The 27,951-nt window shown below is 39.1% G+C and overlaps 1 long non-coding RNA gene across 1 annotated transcript; it reads right to left on the bottom strand.

The window, feature by feature from the left end:
- Positions 1-261: 261 nt before the first annotated feature.
- Positions 262-5,822, bottom strand: LOC146369816 (uncharacterized). Its single transcript, XR_014797472.1, has 4 exons — positions 5,186-5,822; positions 1,894-1,988; positions 1,731-1,793; positions 262-1,330 (listed from the first exon to the last, which is right to left on the bottom strand). It is a non-coding gene; the product is annotated as an uncharacterized LOC146369816 (long non-coding RNA).
- Between the last annotated feature and the right edge of the window lie 22,129 nt (positions 5,823-27,951).

Genomic DNA, 27,951 nt, shown 5'->3' on the forward strand with positions numbered 1-27,951 from the left:
TTTACAGCAGCACTGTTTACACTGTGTTTATGTCAAATATCTGGATTTCCCATGCCTTCCCTTGTTAGTGTACCTTGTATGATCGCATTAACCTTCGTCGTTGATGATGATCAAACCCTAACCCAAACCCAAGGCAACAAGAAAATGTAAGTTTTATTTTCATGAAATTGTTCTCCCAAGTCTTGATTAATCAGTTAAAGAAGAAAATAATCTGTACTTTTTATTTTAGTTTATTTCTTTAAAAAGAGATGAACAGGGTTATCATGAAAAATGAATTAAACCTCAGAGAAAACAAACAAACAGAACAACATGGAAATATCACTCAATCTGTGCACTAGAAAGACCCACTGGGAAAATTGTATAGCTGCTTTTACTGGTGTTTAAAAACAAAAAAGATATGCAGGTTATCAGAAGTTTAATTGATATCCTCAGGCATCGTAGTTCAGAAGGCTCTCCACAGCAATACATCAACAACATGTTTCCCCAGAAAATATTACATTATGGAAGTAAATGTACCAGTTTACAAGGTCTTTAAACAGCAGTGTGAGCAGGCATTGGAGACAACAGCCTGGGCGTGCACACACATATACCGACAATTTCACTAAACGTATGCTCAATCATGCTTCTCTGTGCTGTCACATGTAGTTAACAAAGCGGCCCGTCATTTATTGTAGATTAATCCTCGTTCCACACAGTGTCGGGACCTGCACTTTACCTTGTTTTATCGTCATTAAGGGAAAGACATTGAAGAGCTGAGGAGCATGCGGGATGAGGACAAAAAAAATGAGCAGTGAGGTGAAGATATATCCAGTAAAGGGCGATATTGCACAGGGAGGCAGGGAAAACGGGGCCCGGTGAAGAAAAAGAGAAGGAACCTTTGACAGATGAAAGCTACAGTGGATTTGACTGGAATACAGGAGGTGAAGACAGACAAAGAGAACAAGATGTTCCAGGTTACATTTTAATACCTGGCTATTTCTAGAAGCTCTGGCAATGTGTGATGTTACTGTAGGTCATGGAAACAAAAGAGAAAAAAAAGAAAGAAAGAAAAAACACAGGATGTGAAAGACAAAGAAACAGTTGTACCGGAATACAAACAGAGAGGTGCTGAGAGATTGAAGCTTCCTGCTTTAATGAACCCTCCAGCATCAGCTCTGGCCTCCGCGCTGTAGCCAGGAGCGCCTGCCCTTGCTGTCAAGACCATGTCCGAGCTGTGCAGAACACCAGTGACAGCTGTACCAAGCTTCACTTTGAAGTCCAGAGTGCAGCAACAGGGTAGATAATGACCCCACCAATCTCCTCCCAACGCCCTGTCTGCTTCCCCTGGCCTCTGTGCAGGGTAAAAAGGAAGGCCTAATGAGCATACTTTTCTGAACAACTTTCACTGAAGGCAAATGCATTAATTCTTGATCTGCTGCCACACTTTATAGTGCTCAGTCTTGCGAGGGAATGCGGATGAGTCAGGGTGAAAGGGAGAGTCGCTAATGCATGTTTCAAAAAAATAAAAAAAATAACACAGAGTGGAAAAGACAGGACGCAGAAATGCGAGGATGGTAAGCGAGGGATCTGCATCTTTGTTGAACAGCGTGACACTGAGCAAGAGAGACAAGGCTGAGAAGCACAAGTGACTGCTGGACTTAATGACGTGGAGGTAAATAAGCTTCCATCTCCTTCCCAAACAGTTAAAGGGGGTAGCTGTCCGATATCTGGCGTAATTAATTAGTGTTTACCTGCTTAAGATCCCAACCCAGGTTGCCGCCCAAGGATAGAAGTTGAATGCTTCTTCATTTGGCCTGTCAGGGTTACAAAGCAGAGAGGTAACCCAAATCAGCTCTGCCAAGGACAGCTGCTTCATCACAATTATAACAAGGTGTCTGCCTGCTGCATCCATACCTGAGGCACTTCAAAAGGGTCGGGGCTAATCAATCTGTAGCACTTCCTGCCAGCGGCGGTGGCTTCGCTTTTCACCAGAAGATGTTTGATGAGAACTAAAGTTCCAAACAATGTTCGATTAGCGAGATCAGGTTCAATGTGGCAAAATTGAACCATCACAGTGAAACAATTCCTCATAACAAAAAGCCTCAGGGAGATGTGAAAGAAGAGAGAAACCAAGTTTCCGCTGTCACAGTTGCGTTTAAATGGTGACAGATAATAGCAATTTTTGTAGGTTTAGACTGAACTCATTTTTACTCCCATTTCCTCTGGGTGAGGACAAATACAATTACTTTCTTTGCAGCAGAGGCAGCAATCATTCCATGCTTTTTCTTTGGCAGCTTAAACTGCCTGGCATGTTAGCATATCTTCAGACAACAGGTTATCTACCTTACTGGACCGTTTCCTCCCTATTTGAGTCAGTTGTTATCTGAGTCCCCCCCCCCTCCCCCATTCATCTGATGATGAATGATCTGCTAATGCCCTGAGAGATCTTTACCTGCAAGACTGCAAGACACTGTATATCACATGAAAAGCAAACAAAACACAAACACGCTATCGACTCCAGCAGGAATTGCACCGTAGGGTCCATAGATCACACTATTTTAAGGCACACACACTTCAGACAGAACAAATAAAACCGTGCCCCGAGGGAGGAACCAGTATGAAATGTCTCAAAACAGCTGCTGTTTTTATACTCATTGTTTATCGGCTGGCCAGCATAAATTAACTGTGCCCATTGCCTCGTAGGAATTTTAAGGTTGCGGTCTTTTGTACTCAAGCATGCCATCAGGACAAATAACAATAGCAAATACTTCATGGCAGATGAGTGTGGTTATGCACCTGCTTTGACCAGCTGTGTTGATATTTTCTTTTACATAAATTGTAACCACTTTAAAGCAGCATAATGTACATTATAATAACAGCTTCAAAATTCTTTTGATGCCAAGCTGGCTTTTAATGAGAAAATTGCTGGCTGTCCTTACCCTTATCCGAACATTCATCCTCTGTATATAGATTTAAATTTGGCCAATCTCACGTTTGAGCAATCTTATGAGTGGTTGCTATTTTTAGATTTCTCAGTGGAACTCTCATTATTTCTCATTGTACTTGGACCCCTGTTATGACTGCTGGATCTCCTCCAGATTCTTCAACTTGATTTTTATTTCCGGGAACTGGAAGTAGTAGGGAGCCAAATCTGGTGGGTGGTCCAGGTGGCAAGATTGTCTTGTGTGTAATGTTGCCTCGTCATGTTGAGAACATTTTACTCTGCATCCCCCTCCTTTACTTGATGCACTACCTTGGAAACTGTGAAGTTTTTACGTGCAAACTGCTGGAATGTCTTCGGTCATACTGAGAGATCCTCTCACACCAGTGAAGAGCCTTCATACAAAATTCAAGTCAGTTTTAAAGAGAATTTGACATTTGCCCTCAGTGCATGTGATGAAATTGCCAAGTACACAGCGTATACTCTGAGTGCACTCAGAGTATACGCTGTATACACTGATAGCCAAAACATTCAAACCCGTTGTGTTGTTCCGCAGAACTGGTGTTGCACTTTGGCACAATACATTATTTCTCTGTCCATCCACCCCTCCGTTTTCTTCCACTTATCCAACACAGAGTTTCTACCCTGGAGTGAATACTGAACCACAAATAGACAGAGGTCGACTGTGACATTCACACTCAGATTTACACCTACAGTTAATTTAGAGCCAGGAGTTAACCTATTCATTACTTGTTATCATAATAAACATATACTTTACTAGTACAGAGATCCCTTCCCAGGCACCTCAACCCACAATCACATCTTGCAATAGGTCACATGATGGAGTGGCGCACCCATGCTTTCATCCAAAACCTGTGCTGATAATGACCCCCATGTTTTTGACACCTTGGCTCATGTGACGAGACACATGATCAGTAGTCGGTCAACAACAACCTTAAGGGACAACTCCCACTGGGGCTTAAAATCTCAGATTCTCCACCATTTGGTCTTAGAACTGATGAGCTTCTCGGATGAGAGGTGAAACGTCTTCAAGAAACATTAAGAAGTCCAGTTGCTAACGTGAATAAGAATTGATGAGCCAAAGATGTCCAGGTTAGGTTGTGCATATGTAGTTGATGTCTTGTGAAACCTTAAGACCGAACAGTGTTATGGCAATCAGTGAATCAGGGAAAATAATAATTCTAAATGAGAAGATTGAAAAAATAGCCACATTTTTTTAAAGTCATTTTGTCATGCTGTAAAATAGCATAGCATATGGTTAAGATTACCACTTATGAAGATTTTCATCTTAGAAGGTTAAACCAATAGGAACATGTTAATTTTTTTGAAGCTGGACGTTAGTACACGGAGATTTTGGGGGGAATGACCCACTTTTGAAGTCAGCTTTAAGAGTGAAAAGATTGAACACTGAAAATGTCCTTTTTTAAAAAAAATTTCAGCCTCTCCAAAATAAACACTCCAAACAAACTCAGACACGTCTGAAACAAACTAGACACTTCATTTGCACACCACAGTAGCTGTAAGGTGAAAGTAGCTCAGCGTTCTCAGTACACAGAGCTAAAGAGACAGTTCAGAATATTGATAGAGAATAGGAGCGAAAGTATAGACAACAGTAGATTACAGACAGGATTTTACATGCAGGAGCTTTTCAAAATAGAAGGTTTCAAGTTATTTCATTGATAGCAAAAAACCTTTTGACTCACCCAGAAAATTAACCATTAATGTCAAGCTTATGGTGGTACTGGTGCAAAGATCGGTCAGCAACACCCTCACCAGCCTAACAAGGCCTCCAAGTAAATGATCACGGTGCAGATTGTTTGTTTCTCAAATCCCCTATGTAACCATTCTACACAATATATAGGAGAGTTTCTACTTTCAAACACCCCAAAGCCTGTTTTAACACTGTGCAGCCATCCATTCAGCATTATTCTCACATGTTTTCCAGCTAAGAGCTGGACACAAAATCTACGGCAAGAGGCCTTACATTAAAACCAAAGTATATGTCGTAAAAACTGCTTCCATAGGCGGAAAACAACACAAGCTTGATAATCCTGCACCTCCCCCATCACATTCTGTATATAGTGAAAACAGAATTTCCCAAAGGGGATCAGCAAAGTATCACATTATAATTATCACTATCAGACACCCTGAGAAACCCAATGAAATTGCAGTATAGCCTGAAGAAGTCAGGAAAGTACATATATTTTTTGTCAACTGCACAACCACCTCCATTATCAGACTTACTTCCTTATCAGTCTTTTAATTTGTTGATGTGCATTTGGACAGACTGCAAATGCTCTCCTGCACAGTGACTGAAGCTGAAACAGGCCCTCTGGAAAGCCTCCTGCTCCCAGGTCTCCAAACTGCTCAGCATATGTGGCAATAGATCAAGCACCTGTTTCAGCCCATCACATCTGCGCTCAAACCTCTGTGGCTCTTATCTGGCCGACAGTTACAGATGACCGTGCATCCAAAGGCTGATACAGATGATGAATGAATGAGTCAACTCTGCGTAGCATTCCCTCTCTTTCTGTCTTCAGATGAGCAGAGCAGGGAGTTATTATTACACTACAGTATCTCTACAGTCTGTCCAGCGGTCGAGAACACTCTGCTCTGATTAAATAAACTGAGGAGCATCGCACACACTTCCCACTCTCGCTTCGTTTCCTACTCTTTCTTCTTCTTGTGCTCGTCTTTGTCCCAGTCTTCATGTTCTCTTTTCATTAGGCACCGCCATCCAGGCTTGGGATCTTCAGAGCGGGTGCAGCAAACACTTTGCCGTCTTGACAAGAACTCAGAGAGCGGAGTAAAAGGAGGAACATTTACTCATTCTGTTTGCAGCAAAGGGGATGGGCTCCCTGCTCTGCTCTCCCTTTGATTGTAATCCTATCTAGGCCAGCACAAGACACGGGAGACTTCATTCCCTGAATCTTCGTTTGCATGGATAAACAGGAGATGGGTTCCAACGCTATACAATGTTTTTGTCTTTCAGCAAATTTTCTAAGTGCTTCTCTGCATCCTACAGTAGCTTCACACAGATAAAAGTTGTCCATTGTTATTTTATTGCTGCTGTAGGCTATAATCTTGCTCTAAAGCAGGATTCTTCTTCTGCTACTGCCCAAAATGCTATTTTTAGATAAATGATATTCTTGCTGTGCTGGTGCTACTGGTACTAATATGCATAAAGAAATTTAAATATAGATTTTAGATGTGCCATAAACTATCAAAGCTGAGGTAAGAATGCAGAAATGCAGTAAGAAAGCTTTGAAAATCATTTTGAGCAGGAAATTCTCAATATCTCACAGAGATTAATTTATGTTTGAAGTAAAAATCAAATTCAAAGCATTGCAACATGAAAGTATAAATTATTCATAAATACACACTTAATGACCATAAAAGGCTTCTGTGGCTGGTGGTGCTGTGCAGCGAATGTTCTCATTATTTCTCTCACCATCATCATTACAGCCTGGACACCACCCTGACTCACTGATCTGCAGTGGTTTGCTTTCAAGTCGGGTTTTTCTCAAAAAGCCGTCACAGCAGTCTGCACGGTGTGTTTGCTTTATTGGTGTCTGATCTGTTTACGCACGGCATCTACAGTAGCAGCGTCTTCCTCCACCTCACAGTAAAGTTATTTAAAAAGTAATGAAGGGAAGATACAGGTCAATCTCGTGCGTACTGTAGCAGGCAAGCACGAACACTGCAAAGGGGTTCCATCACGGATGTCCGGTATATCCTTCATGCAGTTGCATGCGTCAGCATCCGCCTCCTGTTTGGGAAGGGTCTTCATGAGTGCCACTGTGTTGGTAACGGTGTGCTGTCACATGCCTCGTCATCACACTTGCCCTACTTAGCGACAGTAAAAGCCTGAGTTATATAAGATCCTAAAGAGCTCACGGTGACACCATCTAATCCAGTGTCATATTAAAACACCTCACAGTAACAGATACAGTCGGCATGTCCTTTAATGATGTCATTGTGTTTGATGTAGTTGTAACATGGAATAAGTTTAAGTTTTGGAACCACATTGTGTTTAAATCAGGAAAGATGGCACTCAAAACTATTATTTTTTTGTTTTGTTTTTTAGCTCAGGATATGTGGATTTAAATTGAAAAGCCTAATTAAAATTATTTTCAGTGAATATGTTTCTTTGAGTGCTGTAAGCATTTGTATGTATTGTATATGTATCTATTTTTGCAGATTTTGTTTTTTTTTGCTTTTTTCTAAGTTTTTTTTGCATGTGTGCATTGTGTAGCCAGGATATCTTTATGTCCTGTGTGTTTTACATCATGGATTAAAATTGTAGCGTTATTCAATAAAACATCAACCAGTGCCTTACTATTTGACTCACACCACACCTCACACCCTTTAATTTGTGTATATACTTTTAGTATATTCAAGGACAACACTTCACATGTCTGATGTCTATGACATTAGATATTTGATTTGTTTTCTCATAATTCACTTAAGGAAACTTCACAAAGAGCATTTTGGGACGATTTATCAGAATCAGAATATTTTAAAGATTTAATTTCAGAGGATATAAGTCTCATAACACCATGTGACCAGTTATAGCACAGGAAAAGTTTTCCTTTTGTGTGGGAATTGTGAAAAGGAGACATATTTATGCTCAGGCGTTTTATATAATAGCATTGGCATATCACATTGATCAAAAAACTTTAGGTCCTAAATATATTTTTTCAGTCCTTACAGTGTGGACATATAAAGAACTTGGGTCTCAGTGGGTCACACGATCAGTGGGTACCATCTAAGTTTTTGAGGCAACAACACATTTAACAAGAAGGTAAACAATATAAAATATAATTACCCTGCTTGATTCCTTCATGTTCTTGTGCAACACACAAACTAGATAAAGGTGTTATTGGCTTGTAAAGCTAAGAAGCCATCACACTGTGTGAGGGGTAGAGGAATGGAAGCTGAAAGAAACTCTTCCCATTTTTAATTTTATATGACAGAGTTTAAAAAAAGCACAAAACACTGCCAAAGTGTGTTTTCACAGTATGGGACCCCTAATATGCAACTTTCCTGAGGTCGGCTAATATTTCTTTCATTGTAATATCTAAAACATGCACTCAAATCTCCTGTGTGAGTGACATCAGGCTGGAATAAAGACACACAGAGTAAAACCTGGGGAGTATTTTAAATTTAGGCAGCAGATGAAAGTTGTGAGTGGTGTCATGATTGCTGGAATAAAGAGATGAGGAAAACAGCTCAATAATATATCGACACGATCCTTTAATGTCTTTCAGAGTATAAACAAGTATTGCAGCCCTGGGGGCACGCTCCCTGCTGTGGCTCATGCTAAATGGAATGCCTTGACATTTTCTGTTTGTTTGAATTTCAAATGCAACGCACAAAATGCAAAACAAAAACATGTAGACTTTCTCTTTTATTAACAACAAGATTATGAGCTTTTAATATCCCCTCTTAAACCTTATACATTTACAAATGAAATACAGTGCATCAATCTTCACTGGCTTCAATCAAAGAATCTCATGTAAAGACTGTTAGTTGAAGACCCAGCAAAAAAGATGTTACTAATTTATGCATTCATAAATTTAAGTTGTCATGGTCCTAGTTTTTTTTCTGGGTTGTTTTGTTGTTTTCCTTCACTCCTCACCGTCAGGGCCGAGTCTGGCTCTGGTCCCCACCTCCGTACTCATCTGTGCAGATCTACTCACCTGCCATCCATCGCTGATGATTATTCCGGTGCTACTTAGTGATTCTTTGCCAGATCCTTGTACTAACCTCTGTCAGTGTAATCCAGCTTGCCTTGTTATTTCCTTGTGTTTTCCCAGTGCTCTTTGCTAACGTCAACTTCTCTATTCGTGTGCACAGACTTCCCTGGACCCTTCCCTGTTTGCCTTCTTCATGGACCCCGAGTGGATGAGCATGAGTCTGAGTGGATTGTTGTGAATCACTGGCTGTGTCAAGAGGAGTTTGGACCTGCCCCTGTTTCCCACCCTGCACTGTATAGATGTATAAATATTCCACCTGTGGTCACCTTTGTAAATAAACCACCTTTTGACTTTTACTCAGCGTGAGTCCTGCAATTGAGTCCCGCACTTGCAACCTTGACAAAAGTGCACAAAAAAAATAAATTAAAAAAAAAAATAAAATAGTGTGCATACAGTACACTTTAACCTTACAATTGATTTTCAGCTACAAATTTGGAAGAACTACCCTCCTCACCATAAAATTACCCAAAAAGACGACACAACTCCCACCCCAAGGACTTTATATTGGAGAATTAGGCTATGTAGCTGTACAGCTGATAACAGCTACAGCTACAAACACAGAGGCAATAATTACAGCTTGTAAAAATACACGACACACACGGTGATTATGCTCACTATTATTGCTTTTTATTGACAGTTGTGCACTCAAGGAAAACCGTCCGTTCCAGTCCAGCTCTCTCTCTTCCCCGCTCGACTCTGCCTTCACTATATAGAGAAACGTAAAAAAGAGACACAGTCATCAGTCAAACGCCACCACCTGTGGCTCACCTGCCTCTTGGTACCACCCCCTTGAGCTCACTGCACCGCTCCTCCCCTGCAGCTGAGCCAGGGACCACACCTCCGCCACACAGCTGTATGTATATAGTAGAGCATATAGACCGCACAGACTATTTTTCTTTTACCTTTGAGGTGACACTTATATACCACAAGTTGCCATCAAGAGTCAAGTGTGCATAACTACACATAATAAGTAGTTATGCAGTTACACCTGGGATAATCAAAAACAGCAATTGACAGTGATGTAGGCCTTCAAAAAAAAAAAAAAAAAAAAAAAAAAAAAAAAAAAAAAAAGCGATGTGTTCTCTGGGTTGAGGAATCACACTTCTCTGTCTAGCAATCTGAGGGATGAGTCTTGGATTGGAGGTTGCCATTAGAACAGTACTTGTCTGCCTGCATTTTTTCAGGTGTAAAGTTGGGTAAGTTATGGTGTAGGGTTGTTTTTCAGGATTTGGGCTTGGCCCCTTTGTTCCAATGAAAGGAACTCTTTAAGCTTCAGTATAACTGTGGGAACAGTTTGAGGATGTCCCCCTGCTGTCCCTGCTAAGTTTTAAGTTAAGCCGAATTTTCACTGCTATTTGGGCTTTACTGATCTGATACTACAAATAGCCACTGATCAAGTTTGTGTCACCTCAATCTTACAATTAACCTTGGACTGTTGTCACCACACAACTTAGAATTAATCATGTGCATTTCTAAAAGCCCAAAGAATGTGTTAATTTTGACCTGTGAGGAAAACTTTAGGTATCCTAATTGCTGCTGTGGCTTTGAAAACCGCCCCATTAGTTACAAGCTTACGTATATCCACACAGTGCTATTCATGTTCATTCATTAGTTCAAGGACAGTAAACACAGTTGATTGCAAGAAAGGTAAATCCATTTAAAGCCAAAATGAAATACAATTCAAAATTAGGTTGGAAACAATTAAACCGCTGCAATCAAGAGCAGTTAATCAGCAGCAGAAGTGATGCTCAGCCTCTCCCATTCTCTTTCAGATCTCAAGTGTTTTTCTCCGTCTCAATTTGTTTTGTCACTGTGTGAGTTTTTCTGCTGTGAGACAAAGAAATAGCTCTGCTATAATGTCATAGCTTTACAAAGAAGTAAATGAGAAAAGTAAAACCGCTCCTTAAGATATCAATTACCTAACTACAGAACTGCATATTTACATCATTAACGCCATAGACATTCAAGTGTTAAATGTGTCCAATTTAAGTTACAAAAATTCACTGATCAGAAGAATAAATCAAAAGCTCATTATACACAGAGCAATGAACACCGCACCGAGCTGGGAAATGAATTGTGCTGTTTGCTCAGTTGCTGCATGTGTAGCGTAACAATTAGCCGAGAAACCCATCTGCACTTGGCACACTAAATGGCTCTTTCCTCAACAAAACATGGTCTTCTTTATTCCACCTTGGAGGTGACTTGTCATCAGTGTCAACATTAACATCACGCCTAATAGCCACATCTTCCAACTATAATGTACAATTCAGAAAAGCGCCTTCTGATGAAGGTAATAACATTGCGTGAGGATTCCTCGTCGTTTCGACTCTATCACAGGTGTTAAAACTCGCTCTGTATTTAAACCTGATTTCTAAGATATCTCAGTAAATATCTTCTGTATACTAAATACTCAAAGTCAGATTCAACTTTTGGAACATACTACTACCACTAATAATAAAAATTAATAATAATAATTATGCAAACACTACTTTTTTTAGTCAGATCTACTGTTACATCAATATATTATAGACAGACTCATTAGGTTATAAGTTGTATTAGCGTCACAGCGTTAATATGTCCAGCTAATTTAAAGGAAAGACTTTTTGAGAACTTTTTTTTTAAAATTAAATTTAATACTTTTTTAAACCGTTGAAGGACTCACTGGAACTCAAGGTCAACCACATAATGAATGATGACCTTCTTAGTTATAGAACTGTTGTGCATCTCTAAACCTAAATGAAGCACAAAAATCTAAAACCTTTCCCATTTTTAGTCAATATACATTATTTAATTTCACCAATTCAAAGCCATCTACGGCTTCACCTGCACAGCATTATACAAATTATTAAACCTGAGACTTATAATGGCATATGGCATCTATACATACTGTATTCCTTTTGATATGCAGTTTTCAGTGCCACAATGACACGAAACTTTAATTTAGCCTAAAAGAAGAGAAGAGCCTTATGGTAAGTGATCCTACTGTTTGAATGAGGATGCCTGATTGCTGCTGAAGACAGAAAATGTGGCTATCATCTCTAGAGGATTTAAGAGCACCTGGCTCTCCACTAGTTCCGAGACGCAAGTAAATGACCCTTTTTTCACATAATATGGAGGAGCCAGCTCATTGTAAGCAATTTCATTGAAAATGCTGCACAGTATTATTATGAGACAATTGGGTCTGAGCTGAATCCGGGGAAGGTTATCAGCTGAGCCGAAACTCAGCAGTTCCATTTCGAGCATTAATCATTCTGATTATTTCTCAACAAAGAGTTTGGGTTGACGATGAGGCGGTGTGAAGCTTTTGCCTCTCATTAGCCAAGGAGAAATGATGTCTGCTGTGCTGGAAAAAAACAAAAAAAAAAGCTTTCTCTCTTGGTGAACCTGTGTGAATGTCTGGACCGTGAAAACTGAGCAACAATGATGCTCCTGCCAAAAGCCCACATTTGTTCGGCTGCACAACATTGAGCTGGTGATTTCTGTCCATCTGTTCCCCGGCACAACCCGATATTCAAGCTAATCACCATGACTGCTATCATCAGTGCTGGCCATTCAGGAGGGGTGATTTGCTGAGCTACACAAAAAGGCAAAAACAAAAGATATGTGTTTTATAGATAGTTAAAATGGACCAGGTGTAGCTGGGTTGGAAAGGCTAAAGATAAAGCTGTGGGTTAAAAAAAATAAACAGCAGCAGCATTTGTTTCTCTACAGTCTAATTATGTCTTGTTTCTCTCTCTTTTTGGACAAAAAACACAAGTAGATTAGAAACTGTTGCAGTTGTATAAAGGTAAACAAATATCTTCACATTTCAGTGTTCATTTTTTGTGTAAGAGTGAATTTATTGCTGACAAACTGACAATATCTTGGCCACAGATATTTAGCAGGCTGACTGGAGCAGCCAGGGATCGAGCCGCCAACCTTCCAATCTGTTTTAACTCTTAAGCTACACCTAGTGCAATTGTAAATGATGGCCCCAAAACAGCCACAGTGTAAACAGTATCACAAACTTCATTGTGCTTTTCAATAGTTCTTTTCTTCAACACAGTCTTTAACATTATAATGGAAAGCATAAGTAACAAGGAGCAAAACAGAGGGAGGACTGGAGGACTTGCTTTTAGTTTGGGATAAAGAAAAAGACAGAGAGAAGCACAGTGGAGGAAAATATACCAAAAATGATCACAGGTGCTATCAGCCACATGCGAAACACAAATGCAACTGCAATTACAAATGTACTTAAAAACACACATGGTTTTTGTTCCTTCGATTTCTTTTGTCTCTTTTCAGTGTTAGTGTGCTAGATATGCAATGATTATATAAAAGAACTAGATGTTAAACTAAGACCACATCACCAATTCCCTTAAACATATTTATGTTGTATTTGTTAAGAAGGTTAATTTGTTTTGAAATATTAATATATTTATAAATGGTTATTACATAATTATAAAAAAAACTAAATTAAACAAAAAGTGTCCAAACCAGTTTTCAAGTTTACACATTTTTAGCAATTGTTGTTAAAACTGGAATCAATCTAGAGAACAATTAGACCACTGAAATGTTTGTAAAGTCTGATGACTTGTTTTATTGGGTCTTCACCTTACAATATAAAGCATCATGAGGCTTTGATGTTATTTGGCGCTATATAAATAAAATCAAATTTACTGAATTGTGGGCAGAGCAAAACTGGTAGCAGGGCGTGACTATTCTGTGATCCGGTCTTTAAGTGATGACGTATGAACCCTGCGTCCGGGTCCAGCGTTTTCAGTGTGGATGAAAACGATTGAAAATGATAGTGGGGACGCGGAGCATTTTCAGATGAAAACAGCATTTTCAAATTTATCCGGATTCATGTAGACGAAGCCTAAAGCACTGGCATAACTGAGAGTAAAACACAGAGGATAAGACAGACAACATAGAGGACAGGAAAAGACTCGTAAATCAGGAAACATAGAAGAAATAAAGTAGACTAAAACTCAACTAAGACAAACTAATAATTCTAGAACTTTACATATTTCAATACAACATAAGAAATGCTGGGTTTCAGACCCAGCCCTCTGACAGCTGCTCTCATTTCTCTTCTGACATTTTGTTCCAGGTTTGTTTTAACTTTCTTTTTCGTTTTTCTTCCACCAGAATGAGCATGCAGCTGCAGTGATGTAACTGTGATGTCAACTCCAACTGGTCCAGAGGGATGAACTGAAGTGTACCTTTGCCTTGATGGTAAAGTCTGGTGATTTATCTTAGTACATAAAAAGAATAAGTAGGCAAGTTAACTGCACACAATACACGGTACCTGTGTCTAGTGTAGTAACACTGTATAGGTGTGCATGGCAAGGGAAGTATGCCCGGGCTGTACCTATTCATTTTGTCATCCGGGGTAATATCTTGTCACATGTGATCCTTGTCTGCTGGGACACATTTCATAATTATGACTATAGTTTAATATTTAATATATTCCCACCATTCTTTAATTTGTCTTTAAGTACAAATATTATATACAAATTGTGTTTTTAAGTCTCTCGCCTACAACTGCCTGTTTGGAGGTCAGCTTATTCAGGTTTTGATGAATTAGTTAATTAACAGAAAAATAACAAACAACTTCTTTATTTTTCCTTTTCTTGTTTTGTAAAGTCTGTTTGTGTACTGATACTTTTTACTGCCACAAAAAAGACAAAAGACAAGCTATTGTGTCTTGAACTGAAAAAAAGCACACAGACAGTATACGTAAGATTTCAAAAAGGATCCAACCATTCAGATGTCTGGAGAAAAAACGGCTTTCAAAGAGAAAGGAAAACCTTTCTTGACAGCCAGGGTCTGATTCCCTTTCAAATTTCCTCTGCTTGACAGCACACATTACGCTATTGTTCCTCCCCTTATCTGTTATTCGAATCAGTTCTTCTGTCAAATTTTAATCCCCCTATCTGTCGCAGGATGGCTAAATGGCTGCCTCCCCATGGGTTTGATGTCATTGCTGCCCTTTAGAAACAGGACAAAACTTCCAGAACGTGGCTGAAATGGAGAGCGCCATAAACTATGATTGTGAGTGCTGCTGAAATGTCGGCGCGTATCACCTTTCATTTTCATTCATCTCCATCACAGAGTGCAGGGTTTTGGGTTTTATAAAGACCTCTGTCTGAATGTACACTGCTCATGTTGCACTATTACATGATCCTAGCTTTTGTTGGGACATCCGTGTTTAACTCTGCTATCTATATAAAACGTAGACAGAATAGAACATAAATTTGGCCACCATAATGTCCCCATTAAGCCTAAAGTGTCCACTGAGTTTATGGGACTTTTGTGTTGGCTTTATTGTCGGGCCCTTGGGGTTGCTATGGAAAAAACTACCCATTGGCTGCTGGCAGACATTTACAGAAGTCGAGGGGCTCTTTCTTTCAGAATAGATCAATTTTCTGTATCAGGCTATGCAGGTTTTTGCATTGTTTTCAAGACAAATCTTTAGATCTGATTACCAGTATCAATCATAATGAATAACATTAATCCAAGGCACACAATTTAACATATAAAAATGTTTATATAAAGAAATAGACGTTCTGATTTATTTATTTATTTACGCATATCTGGACTTTATCTTTTTAATAACTACTATAGGAAAAAGGAAAAGAGAGGAGAGATAAGATGAAACAACTAGTAAGGTGAGTCAAAGTAGAATGTAATTTATATATTTATTGACCATAAATTGTGAGTTTTAACAAACAAGAATTGTGTAGCTCACTGTGGTTTTAATTATCAAAAAAGGTGGAGGGGCAAACCTTACAGTTGCTGCGCCTGAAGAAAATACCCAGGGTGGGGTGTCTACTGCTCCATCTTTTCCTAATGTTGCAGTTGCACCATTACAAGAACCTGATTGTTTTATTCTTCTTCAACATTGTTCCTTGTATAGCTCTTTTCACAAGTCCACAATTACAGTAATTATTATGCTGCATGCTTATTTGATTAATATCATTCTCTTTGTATTTTTCTTTGTACGTTTAGTGTTTTTGGGCTTAACGACATGTGCCATTGATGTTGTGACGATTTAGATTTAACAGTGGGCTACTGCATCTGATGTATGTTTTCTTTCTCTGAGTCTGCAGCATTTTATACATGATCCCTCAGATAAATACAGAATAGCCATCCATTCTCTTCTGCTTATCTTTATAAGGATCGTAATGGAGCTGGAACCTATCCCAGCAGTTATAGGGAGAGAGGCAGGGTACACAGGCCTAATACAGAGAGACAGAACTATTCACACTCACATTCACACCTATGGGCAATTTAGAATTATCAATTAACCTATACCCACTAACTGCATGTCTTTGGACTGTGGGAGGAAGCCAGACTACCCGAGAGAACCCACACAAACATTAGGAGAACATGCAAACTCCACGAAAGGCCCCGGCCAGGTAGTGGAGTTGAACTAGGGACCTTCTTGCTGTGAGGTAACAGTGCACCACTATGCCTCTTGAATCTCTCAGTGTCCCGCCAGAAGAGCTGAAGGAGGTCATGTGGAAAGGAAGGTGAATGCATCTCTACTTAGACTGCTTCAATGTAACCTGTACCAAGTAAAGAAAGATGGATGGATGGATGGATATTAAAAAAGGGGGTTTGGTTGTGGCTTAATGCAATCCTGGAAACACGAATAAAGAAGAGATCCCACCAGGATAATGAAAGTGACAGCTTCTGTAATTTGCGTCTTATTGATAAAACACAGCAGACTGCAGTAATTAAAACAAATTTAGCAGATTATTTGATCTGATTTTGTTATTATTTCACAGTTATCTTTTGTGCTCATATCCAGTAAGTCTAGTTCAGTAAGTGATAATTATTATGTTATTGCTAACAAATGGACTTACTATTATTATGGATCCATCAATCCTGTCTCCCTATCCAATCCCTATACATTGTCACACTATTGCACGTGGTGCAGTAGTGTGACAATGCCTCTTTCCTTCCTTCCTGTATCGCTCTCCTGCAAATAGTTTAATAAGATGATCCACCAGTGCCTCTATATCCATATCTTTGTGGTATCTGTGAAATCCTCTCATATTTGTACAGATTTCATCAATTTCAACATATAAATTAAAACAAAAACTTTTTGAATTACAAAGCATCTATGAAAACATCACAGCGCTTGTGTTTTTGTTTAGCCATTTTCATTTTATTTCAACCTCAAATTTTCACGAAGTCTTAATGAACACTTCACCATATGGAGAGACTCTTTTCTGCTGTCAGGCAACTTTGACATTTTTATTGCCATTGACAGTTAACTTTTAAAAAAAGTTTCACAGACCCTGAATTGGAATTTTACTCCCCTGGTTGAGAGCATATTTCTGTACCCAACTAAGAAAGTTTGGAAAACAATTCTCCAAGCTACAAGTGTGCCATGGCTAAAGTAAATCTGGTGGTTTCAAGATGAAACTCGAGGGATCAAGTTTAATGTACTTATTTATAGTGAATGTTCAACCATGGGTACAAATGAAGGAGCAGTTAGTCAGCGGATCACTGGACTCCAGTTCAGACAGTTCCACAGAATGTCTCTCCATGACAAAGTGAAACTATCAAAACATCTCTTTTCTCCAAACCTACCACCCAAACCTTTAAATTACTAAAAGAAAAAGCAGTCAATTTCCATATTCAAGGCTGGAATGATTAGACTTTGTCACAGAAATTCAATATTGAAGCTAAGCAGAAGTTTTTGCAAAATTAATGAAGTATTCCAGTGTTAGGTACAGTCAGTGATGCATATATTAGGTTATACAGCACAAACTGTCTACATTTTGATTTGTGTTACTTTATGTGTGAAAGAATCTTTTTTCTTTCTACACTTGCAAACCCTTAAAACATATTTAATGCCTCTATAAATATATTGGTAAATATGACATATTAAAGATTGCTTCATTAAATATAAAAGTTTTAGATTGCAATGAACTCACAGTTAGTTTTGTATTATTGCTGTGACATGACCCCGGTCTTACATAATATACAATTTAAAATGACCAGTGAAAGAATGTTACTACTGTTAATTTTGTTTGTAGGTTACTGGACGCGTCTTTAGTCAGAACCTGCTAGTAGTGTAATAACCAACCACCCCTATGGCTCATCTACTTTATTTATTTATTTATTTATTTCATGTTTAGTGTAGTGGTGCAATGACTTGCCAGGGCCTTTCTATGTCGAGCTTACATGTCCTCCCTTGCGCCTGCGTCGGTCTCCTCAACATGTCCTCATTTGTGTTAGGATTACTGGGGATTATACATTAGCGAAAGATGTGAATTTGAGAGTGTGTGGCTTTTTCTCTTTGTTCTCCCTTCTTTCTTTCTTTCTGTTTATCTGTGTCAGTTTACTCTTTATCCATATTTCAGTTTACTTCATACTTTATTGTGAAGATTTGTTCCTCCTGAGGCTCTGTTATTTTACTCCTGTCCTACATCCAGTTTCCCAGATAGTTATTTTCCTTATTGAGTTGACCAGTGCCTTGCTAGCTTTCTCCTGGGGTCTGTATTTACTCAGTTTCATCTTTGCTTTCTAATGTCCCTGAATCTACCTAGTTGTCTTTCTGTATTTGGTATTTCTTTGCTTTGGGATGTTGTCAGAGTTTTGGACTCTCCTGCCCTTTCTGTTATGTTACACCAAGCAATTAAAATTCCTTGTTTTTTCCACCCACCTGCCAGCTCCTGTTGTTTGCATATCAAGTCTATTAAGAACATTTTTTCAAACAAACATGACAACAGTTTCTTCTATGTTGATGTAAACCTTGTCAAATTAAAGCTGTGACTTTAGCCTTGTTTCCTATGCATTTTACTGAATATGCTAAAGCACAGAACTTCAAGGATAAAACACAGCTTGCATAACAGCCCAAACGCACTCTGAATCACAGATGATTATATCTGTGTCCGTGCCTCGTAATAGAACAGACATGTCACAGAAGCAGTATGATCTTTTTATCTTATAGAAAGGCTAGTGAATGAAAATCATTCATGATGTTGGGACCTTCCCCTGCTCAAAAAAAAAAAAAAAAAGATTTCATGAGCCTGGCTGTGTGGTCATTAAAAAAAAGAGAGAGACTTGGATCTGGGTGGCGACAGGTGTGAACACTTGTCATGTCTGGTCCCTGGCGGTGTAATTGAATGTTGGCAGGCTGAAGACAGGTGCATGAGCTAAGTGACTGGGAGAGGTGGCCTTTCAAACTTGCTGTCACTTTGACTTTAATAACCCATGATAGTGAGCTCATTACTGTGTCTTGTGTGAATTTTATTTTGTGGTCATATTCACATTTGCATATTGTACACTGCTGTACTACACTTATACATTTTGCCCTTATGATAGTATGCTTTAAATATTTTTTATGTCATTAGTATAGTATTTGTATTGACCGGTTGTACAGTTGTGGTTAAAAGGTTACATACACTTGTAAAGAACATAATATCATGGCTCTCTTAAGTTTCCTGTTAATTCTACAACTCTGATTTTTCTCCTATAGAGTGATTGGAACAGATACTTCTTTGTCACAAAAAACATTCATGAAGTTTGGTTCTCTTATGACTTTATTATGGGATTGGATACAAAAACCCACAAATGCCACAATGGGAAAGTCAAAGGCACTCAGCATAGATCTGAAAAAGTGAATTATTGACTTGAACAAGTCAGGAAGGTCACTTGGGACCATTTCAAAGCAGCTGCAGGTCCCAAGAGCAACAGTGCAAACAATTGTTTGTAAGTATAAAGTGCATGGCAGTGTTTTGTCACTGCCACGATCAGGAAGAAAACGCAAGCTATCACCTGCTGCTGAAAGAAAATTGGTCAGGAGGGTGAAGAGTCAACCGAGAATCACCAAAAAGCATATCTGCCAAGAATTAGAAGCTGCTGGAACACAGGTGTCATTGTCCACAGTCAAACGTGTTTTGCATCTCCATGGACTGAGAGGCTGCCGTGCAAGAAGGAAGCCCTTGCTCCAAAAGTGGCACCTTAAGGCTCGACTGAAGTTTGCTGCTGATCACATGGACAAAGATAAGACCTTCTGGAGGAAAGTTCTGTGGTCAGACAAAACAAAAATTGAGCTTTTTGGCCACAATGCCCAGCAATATGTTTGGAGGAGAAATGGTGAGGCCTTTAACCCCAAGAACACCATGCCTACCATCAAGCATGGTGGTGGTAGTATTATGCTGTGGGGCTGTTTTGTTGCCAATGGAACTGGTGCTTTACAGAGAGTAAATGGGATAGTGAAGAAGGAGGATTACCTTCAAATTCTTCAACATAACCTAAAATCATCAGCCCAAAGGTTGGGTCTTGGGTGCAGTTGAGTGTCCCAACAGGAATATGACCCCAAACACACATCAAAAGTGGTAAAGGAATGGGTAAATCAGGCTGGAATAAGGGTTTTAGAATGGCCTTCCTAAAGTCCTGACTTAAACCCCATTGAAAACATGTGGACAATGCTGAAGAAACAAGTCCATGTCAGAAAGCCATCAAATTTAACTGAACTGCACCAATTCTGTCAAGAGGAGTGGTCAAAGATTCAACCAGAAGCTTGTGGATGCCTACCAAAAGCATCTAATTGCAGTGAAAATGGCTAAGGGATATGTAACCAAATGTTAGCACTGATGTATGTATATATATTTTTAGTTTCTTTTTTCTGTTAACCCATAATAAAGTCATAAAAGAACCAAACTTCATGAATGTTTTTTGTGACAAAGTATCTGATCCAATCACTCTATCAGAGAAAAATCAGAGATGTAGAAATAACGGGAAACTCAAATGAGCCGTGATATTATGTTCTTTACAAGTGTAAGTAAACTTTTGACCACAACTGTATATCACAGATAATTGTTTCTTTGTTCTCCAGAACAAATTCATACACCAACTCTTAACATTTTATTTAAAAACCTATTAAATCAACGCCTTATTTTGTGTTATTTAAATCAACAGCAATGCAACTGGCAGTGGGAGGTAATAAACAAACTTATAAGACTTTAATTGAAATTAGTTGACTCTATTATTTTATTCAGTTGATGGAGGTAATTTTTTATACCTTTATCGACTGCACCCATTAGTTTTTGTCAGCTTATTGTCATTTTTCATTTCCTGTTCACTAGAATGTTGTTTTCTAGTTTTCTCCAACGGTGACCTGTTTGGCAGGTGCAATCAGCCTATGTAATCCTTCCATCTGGTGCTGGATAATATCACAGCTATATTGCTTTCCACTCAGTGACTATGTGTCATTGGTGTTGTGCAGAAACCTTCATTTTCTTGAGAAAGTTAACTTTTTCATGAAAAAAAAGTTTGATTCAGCCTATCAATCGTTTAACTCTGTTTCTACATTATGAAACCTTCCCTACACGTGGAAGATAATGTCGTCTGTCAAAGGCAATAAAAAGAAAATAAACTGCCATATATTTGGGATACGGGGTTCTTGCGGGGACACCGGCTATGATGAGTTGTGGGAGCTGTTTGTAATCTTCCAACGTCAACCTTTCAAACCATTATTCAACAGCACAGTTCTGAGGCTCGAAATAAATTGCAAGTTATTAACTCTGCTCTCAGAGAAATGAATGTGTCTTACTCAGAATTGCTAAGCCATGAGAAAAGCATTCTATAAAATCACAGTTTAATCCTCTTCACTGATGTAATCAGTCAAATGGCACACTTCTGAAATCTGATGCTGGAATTGGGCTCTCTCCAAAGTACACTCAATGCTCAGGACTTTTCCTCTGGTGCCAGCCAGACAGCTGTGTGTTGCGCACTATGTGCCAGATGCTCAGAGCTCAACACATGGTGGCCTTGGATAACACTGGATATGTGGCATTGATTAGGTGTAAGCATGCTGCACCACACTGCCTGCCTGATTTTAGATTTCTAAATTCCCCTTAATTTCACTTCAGGATGAAAAACAGTTTTATTTTCAACTCTGTGACTCTCGCGCAATGCTAGATTTTATTTCTGTATATGAAACATTATGAAATTAGTTGTTGTTAAACAGTACAACAGAACTGAAATTATTTATTTGCATTTGCAGGTGTGTCTGTCATTTAGGTTTAACCCATTAGTGATGACCCCAGTCCTAAATCTAACGCTAGAACCTTCAACATCAAAAGAGTTGTTTTAGCTCCTCCTACCTAACAAAACGTAAAAAAAAAAAAAGAGCAGCAAATGTGGGTTATATTGGGGTGACAGATGGGCAGATAACAGATGTAACTGGCAGAGGAGAAATTTATACAGATAGTATATGTATTAATAGGTTAGAGTTAACCCTCTCTCCTAGGTAATCAAATTATATCATTTTTAAAAATGCGTTTTGTTGTCTCTGACCTCAGCAAAGGAAAACAATCATTCTAATTTATTACAAGTTTGAAAATAACGTTAGAAAAATTTATTGTAAGTCAAGGGTTTTATAATCTTATAACTAGCTTGTCGTGCCAGGATTTCCATTTTAGTTACATAAGTAACTTATTTAGAAGTTACTTAGATTACTAAGATATTTTAGGTCATTAATAAATGTAATACAGAAAGCTGACTTCTCATTGGTTTCCATTTAATAATTCAATTAAAGAAAATTAAACAGAATATTAAATATTAATATTAAAATACTAACATATTAAAAATGCAAATATATTTATTGTGATTATGCTCTGATATAATTTATCAAAGGGCCTTTCATACATAAGTTTATTTGATTGCATCTGGGTTTTCCTTTTTTTGGCAGACATTGCAGTCCATATCCTCTTAATTTTCATTATTATTGCATTATTTGTATTATCATTTCATGCATGACCCACTCCTGACCACAGAAATACTTTCCTCACAGCACAGAGAAAGCTTCTCTGTTATTTGCAATGTCAGTTACACTAATTATTTCAAGCTATAAACCACAGATGTCACTTGTATTCAGAGTGTAGGGGACAGAAGCAGAGCTTCATCATTTTCTGATATGCTGTCATGCATCATCAGCCTGTGCGTTTTGTCTCATTCTGAATTTTGTGACATAGGTTCGACTGACCTTTTCTGTGTCCAGTGATAACCCAGCCTGGCATCTTCTTTAATTAGCCAGTGTCTTTGTACAAAAGTTTGGTCTGTGATTTTAGTGCCAGAGTAAGACTGACAGTATGGTAACAGAAAAACAAAGTTTTATGCTCACTGGGACTCATTAACAGTGTAAACAAATGTGTCCGTAAATTGTATGCATGAATGTTTGCACAAAAACTGTGATTCATCAAATTTATTGTATCTGAATTAGTTTGTACTTTAGTAACTATTTTATAAATCCCTCTGACAATGCAGAAGAAACAAATGACAGCCTAGCTTCTTTAAGAGAAACAAGGCCATGAATGAATACTAGTATTATTACTGCTGCTACTACTATTAACAGTAACAACTACTGTTTATTTATTTTTGACTTTTGGTCATTATTTACAGTTTTCTGTTTCCATAAACCACAAAATGCTCAGGATTACAATAAATTTTGTGTGACACACACAAAAAATACTACAGTAAATGAAGGGGAAGTAGTAAGTATCACTTCACTTTCATTGTGTCATTATCTTTTTTTTTTTTAATTACTTTTATCATTGATGATGTCACCACTTACATGACTTGGGTGCTGGAGATTCTTTTTTTTCATCATGCTCAGTTCCTTATCTAAGGCTGACAGATCACATGGTCCTTAGAGATGCAGTCTTCTCTCTTACAGCAATGTCACCGCTCTCTCCACTTCACCTGTAGGTAAACGTGTTTCCTTATTTACAGAAATGGGGGTGGGGTAGTAAGATGATGGTATGCAAATTGTATGGAGATTTGACAAGCCTGTTGCTTCTGAAAACCTTTTTCACTAACATATGCACAATGGTGAAAAACATAAGTTTGCATGCAAGTTAAGAATGTTGCCAAGCACATATTAATAAATGAGGCTCAGTGTCCTATCTATAGATAGATAGACAGTAAAGGATACTGTAAGTCTGTGACCAATACAGTGAGACTGCCTTGCTAATTAGTGTTATTATATTGCTATCATAATTAGTGTGATATGTGTAATCAGAACTGCTGAGGGATTCCTCTGACTCTAAGTCTTCATGGTCTCACAAACACGCAGCAAGTCTGAATTAAATACCAAATGTCGGCACCAATCTACCAACATCTTTAGCAGGTATATAACCCATACATGCTAAAGCAAAATATTATACATGTTAAAAACAAAGTACAGGTGCATAAAAAGTCCAAATTAAAATAAATTCACATGATAAAGACCTAAACACACTAGGAGCATTATTGTTAAATACATTTTAATTCAAAAGTGCCTCAGTAGGATTTCCATTTGGAAAATGAACGTTTTCAAGTTCAAGTTCAAGTTCAAGTTCAAATTTTATTCACCACATGCAGTGGCAGGTTGCCCTGCAGTGGAATGAACCCGCCCCCCGACCTTACACACACAACACAGACATCACATGGGGAGACAAGTCAGAGAACGGTTGCATTACAGAAAAACCACAGAAATATACACTACAATGGGAAAGTACAAGAGGAAAAAAAGAGACCTCTACTCATGCTGGGCTATAGGAGGACAGCATGAGAACAGGAAACAAAAAAACTCCTCTGCACAGAAAGCACATAAATGTCCACAGTACAACATTATAGAGCACGCGACCAGCAACAGGGTTGGGTAGGGGATGAGGAGTAATCCCAGGAACACAGCAGCCATCCTGCCACTACGCCGTCTCTCCAGCACGGGCCCAGACCCGCCTCGTCTTCCCAGGAGGCAACAAGCATCGAAGGCGTTGGAAGGGGAAGGGTGATTAGTGAGTGCTTATCAGTGTAAGTGTATGTGTGTGCGTGTCCATAGTTCAGCTGAGACAGTGTCCTTCGCCCTACCAGGCTAAGTAAACAGTCTTCCAGCCAACCCAGGTGGCCTTGCATAGAGTGGGAAGAACAGTCAAAACACAGTCGTTATCAGGGAGTTTTTGTTCGTCTCCAGCCTTGAGCCCACAGCTGGCGTCGAAGGGATAGCCACATTATGATGTTGATTTTTCTTTTATGCGAACAACTCATGAGAATTTCAAAGCTGTTCTTTTTCACTCCGACACTGGTCTCTCAATCTCCCGTCGGAGAGCCGCGAGCTTCTCCATGATGTTATCAAACTTGCGCTCCGTGGTCTTGTCATTCTTGTGCTCAGAGAGCCGATTCTGAGAACTCACGATTGCAGTGAGCTGCTCCACGATGTAATCCAACTTTCGCTCAGAGATGTTATTCTGAGTGAACTTCTCCTTGATGTAATCCAATATACGCTCAGAGGTGTTATTCTGAGTATTCACGGCAGCCGTAAGCTTCTCCAAGCTCTTAACCATGCTGCACTCAGTGAGCCCATTCTGAGAAGTCACGCATCATCCCATCGTTCCAATCCCAGCGGGCAGCCTTGGGGGGATTTGAACAGCCGGTTCCGCTTTCTTAATTCTCCGATAAGCCAGGGCCAAGCCAGCTCCGATCAGCAAGAACCCTGTTATCATGGTTCCGAATAGGTAGATATCTTCAGCGTCCTCGATCGACAGTCCCGCCAGGCACATGACCCTCCATTTCTGCCACCCGTCCATCGTGTATCCGGCAGGGAAAGTCCCTCCAGGGCACTCGGGCTCTCCCGAGCCCAGACTTCTCGTTGAGAAAAGGGTGTCAATAGCATTCAGAGACCAGTCGATCAAATCCATTGATCAAATCCATAATTCTCTTTTAGGTTTTAGAGAACAGATTGTGAGAGAGTGTTCCAGGGAAAGTAATACACACGAAACAAGACAAGGACACAAGAGGCTAAGCAGGAAAGATAAGGGGAAGGAGGAGAGGAGAAAAGTGCGACTGCCTTCGCCGAGAGCCAAATGTTTACTCTGCCATAAGTACATTATTTAAAGTATGAGCTGTTATTTTAGATTAGTAAAAGCAAGGCTAGTTATATGCGGCCCAAGATTCAACAGAAACACTCATTTCTGAGATAAGTTCACTGAATATTAGCAAGACTGCCAACTGTTGCACAAGTTGCACAAGTTGCACATGTCCTTTTTCTTTCGGAAAAGCACCTTTCTGCAATGGCACCCAGGGTGGATTAGTCCACATCAATATGATTTACCCATGTAAGTGAAGAAAGTTTCATAAAAAGAAATTTGACTGGAAAAAAATAAACCAGCTACTGTGCAACTGTTTAAAAAAGGGGAAACAAGGTTGCAGATTTGAGCCATTTCTTAAATTTCTTTTAGCCATTTCTACACTGAATTTTAGAATAGTGTATTTCCCTGCAAATATTATGCTAATTCTTTCTGCTTCTGAGGGTGTTTATGCACCTGTATGACATTTTCATCTGAACAACTGCCAGATATAACCACAATTACACACGAGTTAACCAAACTGAATTGTAGTTTCTATAGTAACCACACAAATCCTGCTATGTAGCAAGGGGTGTGCTTTATGGGATTTCAAAAGTCTGTCAGGGTCTGTCTGATGAACTACTTTGCAGTGACCACCATCTTTAAATGAGTTAATGAATATGAGCTTTTTTGTTTTTGTTTTTGTTGTTGTTGTTTTTTTTTTAGAGAACACCTGGAATTCAGTCACCCCTACTGGCACAGATTTATCTGATAAAATCAGACCTCCAACTACTGATCAGCATTGCTTTAGTAAATATGCAAATGACCTGAGGAGACTTTGCACCACCAGCGCACATTTCAATTAGTTTTATTGTCACTGTTATTACATTTGTCATCGTAAATAGCACCATATGCTCACACCACTTAATTCAAGTTGGGTAGAGATTATGACCAGATGATTTAGCAATTGCACCGCTCCTCCGCTGTGATATGGTACTGGCTGATGTGAAGTGAAATGAAGCCAGGCACTCGTATGAGTTGAGGGCACCATTTCCCTCCCCTCTGATTGACTAAACATTTAGCTGTGATATAATTGGCTTGGTAACAAAGTGACCATGGGGCGTGAATACATTTGTAACGAGCCCTTTGATCAGACTCAGAGGCGCACTGGCGTCTCGGGCCTCCCTCGACATGGCGGGCTGTCAGCATGGTTTGGTGAGTTGTGAAAGGCAGGAAATTCAACACAGGAGGAGCAATATGTGATGACCCTCTAATGAGGCACACACGCCTCATCGAGCCTCTGAGTAATTTTTTGTACTTGTCTAGATTGATTCAAGGTCAAAATTTATTACAGATTGTTCTAATTTGTCATATAAATTATTCCATACCTAATAATAAGGCAACTCAGGAGGATGTTATATACCATTCATCCACCGCTGAGTAAGGGGAATTATTATAGGCCTGAAAATAGCTACAGCTATCCGGGCACATCTTTCTGTGTAAGGCTGAAGATTACATTGCTTTCTGCCATGTTTTGTTTACTGGCTTTAAGGCAGCACCTCCTCCCAGGCAACACACCTTAAGCACCCTTGCAAAAATGCACCACGTCTGGGGACTAACACTGCTGTAGGGACACACCTTAGGGAATAAATGTCCCTTCCCTTTTAGTTTCCCACAAGCTTCATGTTACAAATATTGATGTAAATCAAACGCATCAGTACACTCGAATTTGTGAATTTTGTCAACATGAAAAAAGCTTCTGACAAAGCTTACACCAGTGATTGCTGTGAGCCAAGGAGAGACTAATCTCCAAAAGGAGATGATGCAATGAACATAATGTTAGATAACGGTATTACATCGACACACACAACCTAGTGTGGCAATTTGCCATAGACAAAGTGTTTAGATTTAAGAAGCAGCACCACTGCAGTATAAAAATATGAAGCTAGTTTTAACAAATGGAATCTAGTATTGGACTGTATCATTTTGTTTATCGCCCTGTACAAAGGAGGCTCACATAGCAAATCTGTATCATAATGTAGAAGACAAGGATTAGAACATAGATTAAAAATTGAAATGCATTTGTAGCAGCATCAGATGGCAACAGCCACAGACTCAAACATTTGTATATTGACCAGGGTGAGACCACCTCGGGTTTGTTTTTCCAATAACAACAAAAAAAGGTGTATTTTCAACTGCTGCTCTATTCTCACCAAAAAACTAATCGAAATCAGTGCTACCAGACAAAGGAGAGGATGACTAGTCACAAGGTTTTAGGTGACCAGGGTTTACCAAGCTTGACCAACTGTTACCAACTGCAGTGCTTCATTTCAGCAAAGCTGTCAGTCTCTTATGAATCCCAGTTCCTTGTCATATGAAATATAAGCCAGGCTTACAAAGACCTGTCAGAATTGATTGT

The sequence above is a fragment of the Perissodus microlepis genome, chromosome 17 (genome assembly GCF_051167445.1).
Source record: "Perissodus microlepis isolate ML-2025 ecotype Zambia chromosome 17, ASM5116744v1, whole genome shotgun sequence".
NCBI classification, from domain to species: Eukaryota; Metazoa; Chordata; class Actinopteri; order Cichliformes; family Cichlidae; genus Perissodus; species Perissodus microlepis.